The sequence below is a fragment of the Vicugna pacos genome, chromosome 29 (assembly GCF_048564905.1).
Source record: "Vicugna pacos chromosome 29, VicPac4, whole genome shotgun sequence".
Taxonomy (NCBI): Eukaryota; Metazoa; Chordata; class Mammalia; order Artiodactyla; family Camelidae; genus Vicugna; species Vicugna pacos.
In genome coordinates, this window is record NC_133015.1 from 2,386,128 (window position 1) to 2,392,127 (window position 6,000).

The following is a 6,000-nucleotide window of genomic DNA, read 5'->3' on the forward strand; positions in this document are numbered from 1 at the left end:
GAAAAATCTTCACTAAAGTATCCATACCAATGAAGTCCCTTGATTCTTCAGAGCAAATTAGCATGATGCTACCAGCACTGAAAGCAGGTGGTAAGGACTGAGACAGGAGGGAAGGGGGCAGGGCACAGCCATTCAAGGAATTACACAGCAATTAACATCAAAATGGTGAAAGATTCAACCCCCAGGAGGCCTTGAGGCTCAAGACGTGGGAGATTTGACTTCTAGCAGGTCTTGAGCTTCATTATATGCTCATGGTAATATATTAACATGGTGAATAACACGCCCACAGGCACCATGGCAGTCCCAAGGCTAGCCACAACCGGTCAAAGGGTGGGAAATGGCCAAATTCTGGGGAATCCCAGCCACTTCCTGAGGCTACTTAGACTGGTCCTTCCACTTATCAGCATATGAAGCCAATGAGCCCATAAAAACTGGCAACATGGTTCCTTGCAGCTGCCTGTCCTCTCTCTCTCTCTTTGGAGATGGCCCTCACTCAGTCTATGGAGTGTGTACCTACTTTTAACCTGAGCACCCAACCCCCACACCTCGTGGCCTTTCTCTTGCCTTTCAATGTGTCTCTCTGAATAAATCTACCTTTACTCAACTGTGGCTCGCTCTTGAATTCTTTCCTGCGAGAAGCCAAGGACCCACACTTGGCGGGGCACGTCCCAGGGGCTCAGCCGAGACCTGGGACATGGCCCTTCTCATGCCCTACACCTGTTTTCCTGCATCAAAGGCATGAGCGGATAATAATGAGCTTGTCCATCAAGGGGAGAGAATGAACAAGGTCAGTTTATCAAAACAAATGCTCACCTGAATCTTGTCTTGATGGGCTGAAACTTTAAAATTGCTACTGTGGAACTTGACCCAGCTGGCTGACAGGACAACCTGTTATCCTGCAGATGGTCAAGCAGGCCGCATCCCCGGATGGCACTCCCTAGTGTACCCCCATGCACACCCCGAGGGGCAGTCTCTAAAGTGAAATCAACCAGGATGAAGCATTTTTGTTTATTTTTGTGTCTGGTGAACAGTGGGGGATTTTAAAGTCGATGTGTGTCTTGGATAGAAACAATCACAAAGTCATTGAATTAAAAATCCTAAAAGAAGATGGATAGACAAGAGAAAGTTAAGGAAAGTGGCTGTAATTTTCCAGGTTCATAGCACAACTTGGAAGGATTTGACTGTATTGAAGTTCAAGAGACAAGAGAGTTTAGGAAAACTGATTGTTGTATGGGAATATCATCTCTTAGGGCTAGAAGCTTAGCAATTCCAGAGTATAGAATGTCTTATAGAATAAGAAGACAAAATGGCTTATTAAATTCTCACAACTGCCCTATCAGATAGGAATTTTAATATTGGGAGTGAGGTTCAGGATGGCTGGAAATGTGTCTAGGGTCACACGATGACAAGTGGATTAATAGCCTGGATCCCTTACTAATATTAAGAGTACTAACCTTAACGTTTGTTACAAGGTTTAAAATATAAAAAATGTTGGAGAAAAAGGCAACAAGCACTAGTTTCTAGCTGTTCACAGTAAACAGTAGCCCAGTGGTTAGTCAGCTTAACTTTGTGTGAACCTTGGATTTTTGAATGGAGATTTCCCTTGACATTCTCTGCATTGCGCAGAGAAGAGCACATGTGTCAATGTTAATAAACTGACAGTTTTAGTGTCATATGTTTGGATATAGATTAATCAAGTTCATTTATTGATAACCCAGCATGTGACTGATAAGGCTCAGATTCAGAGACTGATGAGAGAAGTAATATTTGTTTTCAATAGAGATAAATGAGATTTATGTTTGTAAACAAGAAAAGGGATACATTTTTCTGAGTATCAAACACTCACTGAATGAGACATAAATGACGTGATGTATGTGTAAGAATAGGAAACTGACTTAAAGCACCAACTGTATGCTTGATGCTGTGAAAAGCACTTGATTTCTAAGATCTAATTTAATATAATTAACTTTGTGATGAAGTTATTACTATCCTTACCTTAGAAATAAGAAAACTGAAGACAGGAAAATTTAAGTGATCTAGCAGCTAGTGCATGGTGAGACCAGGATCAGAGCCCAGCTGTACAGCTAGTCTCTGACCATATCACATAATCGATTTTATAAATTGTATACATCTACAAAAATGTAAGGTGTCAGTCAGGGTTCAGTGCACAAAACAGAAACCAGTCTAGGTATTTTTAGCAGGTAGGGATTTAATTCAGGGAATTTGGAGCTTACAAATTCACTGGAAGGGCCCAAGGAGCAGTTCCAGAATGAACTTCTTAGATGCGTGTCAGAGCTATGCAGAAGCGATCTGGGAGAGCCAGCTAGTGCCTCTGGGCCACTATTAAAGATATGAGAGAGCAAGACCGTCTGTCTCTGCTTCTTTAACTGTCTGAAAAATCTGGAGAGTGGGCAACCGAAATACTAATGCAGGGAAGTGAAACTGGGAAGCCATTGCTTCCTCCATTGCTTCTGGATGATTAGGAAGCTGGGGAATAAGTAATATAAAGTTTCTGTAGCTAAGTGTCATGTTCCATGACCATGATAGCCAGCAGCAACAGCCAAGAGCCCCAGGAAGGTGGTCTCTGCCTCCGTTCTATCTTCCATATATTAATTGAGTATATTGCCATGGTAGAAGTTGATTTGCATATAGGAATCATAATTGCAAGGGAGTCTGGGAAATATAAATTGTGTTTTCCAGCTTCTCAACTAGAAGGAGAGAATGGAGTATGAGTAAACCATTCCAGACAAGGTAATATTATTAGTTAAAAAATGTAACAATTATTACCATCTAGATTTTCTAACTTAGTTGTTTACAAAATGGAAAGCTAACTTACTTTGCAATGGTTACCTGACCTTTTAGGCCCTTGGCTACCCTTGCTGCCTGTAGGACACTGCTGATGGAGTAGGACCTTTGCTTTAGACACAGCTCTTGCTTTTTATCAACGTGCAAAGCAATTTGTGTCTAACGGTTTTATGGTCCACTGACTGTACTGAAACATAGTGCTTTACCAACCATGAACTTTGACATGTTTATAACAGGGACTTAATCCGAAAATATGAAAGAGGAAGCCTTCTGAGTATAATTTATAATCAGATCAACTTTCGTGTGGGTGTTGAATAGCATATAAAATTAATATTTGTGCCTTGGATTCTGACGTTAACTTTGTCCTTTTTCAAGAGACAGAATGACATCAATAGGTGAACAGAAGGTTGAAATCTCAATTGCTTTGAAAGGACATCACATCTTATGAATTTGCATTAGTACTAAAAACAGCAGGGGGATAGTATAATTAACATATATGAAATTTCATTTCTTAATACAAGCAAAACCTAGAATGAACTCTACAAAGACCTTTGGATAAACACTCTGTTATGTCATAGCTAACAATGTCAATAGTCTTAGTTATTATACCCGAAGATCTTTATTTCTGCAAGTTTGTGGCCTTTTCCTATTATTTTCAGCATATATTTTATTATGTATTGATCTTTTCCCCTTAACTCTTTCAATAATATGCTATTTAATGGCACAAGAGTTTAGTTCTTCTTCAAGGTACTCTGTTCCTAAAATCAAACAGCAATTTCACATGTCTACACTTAGCCTGAAGTGTTTATATATTTTAATTAGTGTAGAAATATTTTTTAGTTTTCAAAGCACTTTTATACAGACCATAATCCAAAGCAAAGGGGAAAATACTATTATTTAAATGACTACTCTGTTCTAAAAGTACTCCAGAATATTCAACTTTCTGAAGAGTACTAGAAGAGGACTAAACAGTTAACTTGGAAATTTCTTGGTAGAAAAGATGATTCAATATTTTGCACTCACAGTCTGAAGTGTGCTTCAGTTTTATTTTACTTTTTATTGTGGATCTTTCATCAGTAAGATTGTCAAAATAACGTTCTATGGGAACTTAACTGTTAATCAGTGAAGAGAGACAAACTATTTAGGGAAAGTACTGATCGCATCACACAGTTACATTGCAGATAAGCGTAAATGACAGAAAGTGGACTTTGTACGCTGAGGGATTCTGGATACTAACAGCGGTACAGTTGTAGTATGTTTGTGTGAATGTTTGCTGGAGTAGTGTGGGCCTAGATACACACACGTTTGTGCTCTATCCAGGGAATTTGCTAACCTAAGTTCTTGCAGTTGTGGGGAGCTGGGTTTCTGAATCCATCTGGGTCTATTATGGGTCACATGTGAATGAACACGTGATGAATATGAATGAATATAACTTTGTGTTTACATATCTAAATGCAAGAACATATAGGTGAGTATTTTGCATTTGGATAAGGCTCTATTTTTACTTACTTGTGTGACATTATTGTTTCTAAAACATTTTATTACCAGTATTGATTGCCAGTGATTCCTGCTCAGCATTCTGCCATCTTGGTCTCTCACCTTCATCAGGATGAAACCTAAATGATATCACTCCTATCTTTGTTGGTTCAGAAATCCCAGACTGAGGCTCATAGTGTTCAATTAGGAATCAGGATGTAATGTCCAAGATCTCATAGTAAGCAGCTTATGGTGAAAAAGAATATGAAAATGAATATATGTATATTCATGTAGGACTGAAAAATTGTGTGTTGTACAAGAAACTGACACAACATTTTAAACGGACTATAACTCAAAAAAAAAAAAAAAAAAAAAAGGAATCAGGATGCAGTACTCATGGCAATCTTACCCTAAAGAACAAAGGATGAAGCTAACTGCCTCAGCAGGACATCCACAGTTATGCGGTAATTGCTGACAATTTGATATTTTCACACAGTACCTTACAAGTGAATTTCATCCTGCAGCAAGCAAAATATTCCCCTTCTGCTCAATTCTCCCATACCAGTTCTTTCAGTAAATTTGAAATTTATAAGAATACGTTGCGATTTCTAGTGTTTTGGCTTTATCTTGGAGGTGAATAAGAAGAAAACCAGTGAGTTGAACATAGTCTTAACTCAAAGAAAAGGAGCCATTGATCTTGGATTGGAAGATGGAGGAGATGTAGTTAAGGATCAGAAGAGGTATCAGGAAAAGATAATAAGCAGGCAAATTCTGGTGATGTTTGCATGAGGACATAGAATGAAAATTTGAGCCATTTATTCATGATACTGGTATTTGTCATTGGTATATGTTGCAGTATAACTGCTCACAGCCGCAGAACATGGTTTCATGGATGCCATAATAGGGGAATTGATGATTTCTGCAAAATTTTTAGCCAAAGTGGTATAAAATTTTAAAACAATGTCAAGAATTATTTAGTAGCTTTTAGGAGTCTTAGAAATAATCTCCCCTGAAGAGGTTCATGGGCATTAAAGCCAATTTGGGCAGCAACACAGTTCCCAAAGAATTTATATGAACAAGAGCAAGCCACAGATATGTAGATCATTTGGTCCTCATTTTGGTTTTACTTTCTGACAATCAGTTATAGAGACTCTTCATGAAAGTGTGTTTCACCTTTAGTCTTTGAAGCTGCTGTCACTTTTGCTTCTTTGGGCACCCGTAGCTGGCTTTACTCCTCGATATGTCTGTTCCTGCCAGCTCTCATGCAGGGTATGATAACTGAGGCAAAAGGGGAGCCATGTGATTCCTTGAAGATACACAGGAGACACCTACAAAATCTGTGTAGGCCAGTAAAAGTTGGCCTAACCAACAACCAATTATTCAACAAATTTGTAAATAATGCACTGTAGTGGAAAAAAATAAAAGCGTCCTGCCCTCACTCAATGCCACGTGATAGCTCATTCCCTCTCCGCTTCAGCTCTGGCTGTGGGATTGGTCTCATCTGCAGAAAGTTGCCTGCCCTCCTTTTTCAAATTGCTGTTCAAAACTGCCCCCTGGACATACATACAGGTTTTCTTGCTCAGATTCCCTCCCACGACCTCATTTTGCTGACTCATACATACTCTGATGAATAAAGAAGCAAGCCTGCCACCGCACGATGAGTGTTTATTGAGTGCCGATCTGTGGGCTAAATCGGAGACTGTTGTCCCGGAGTATATG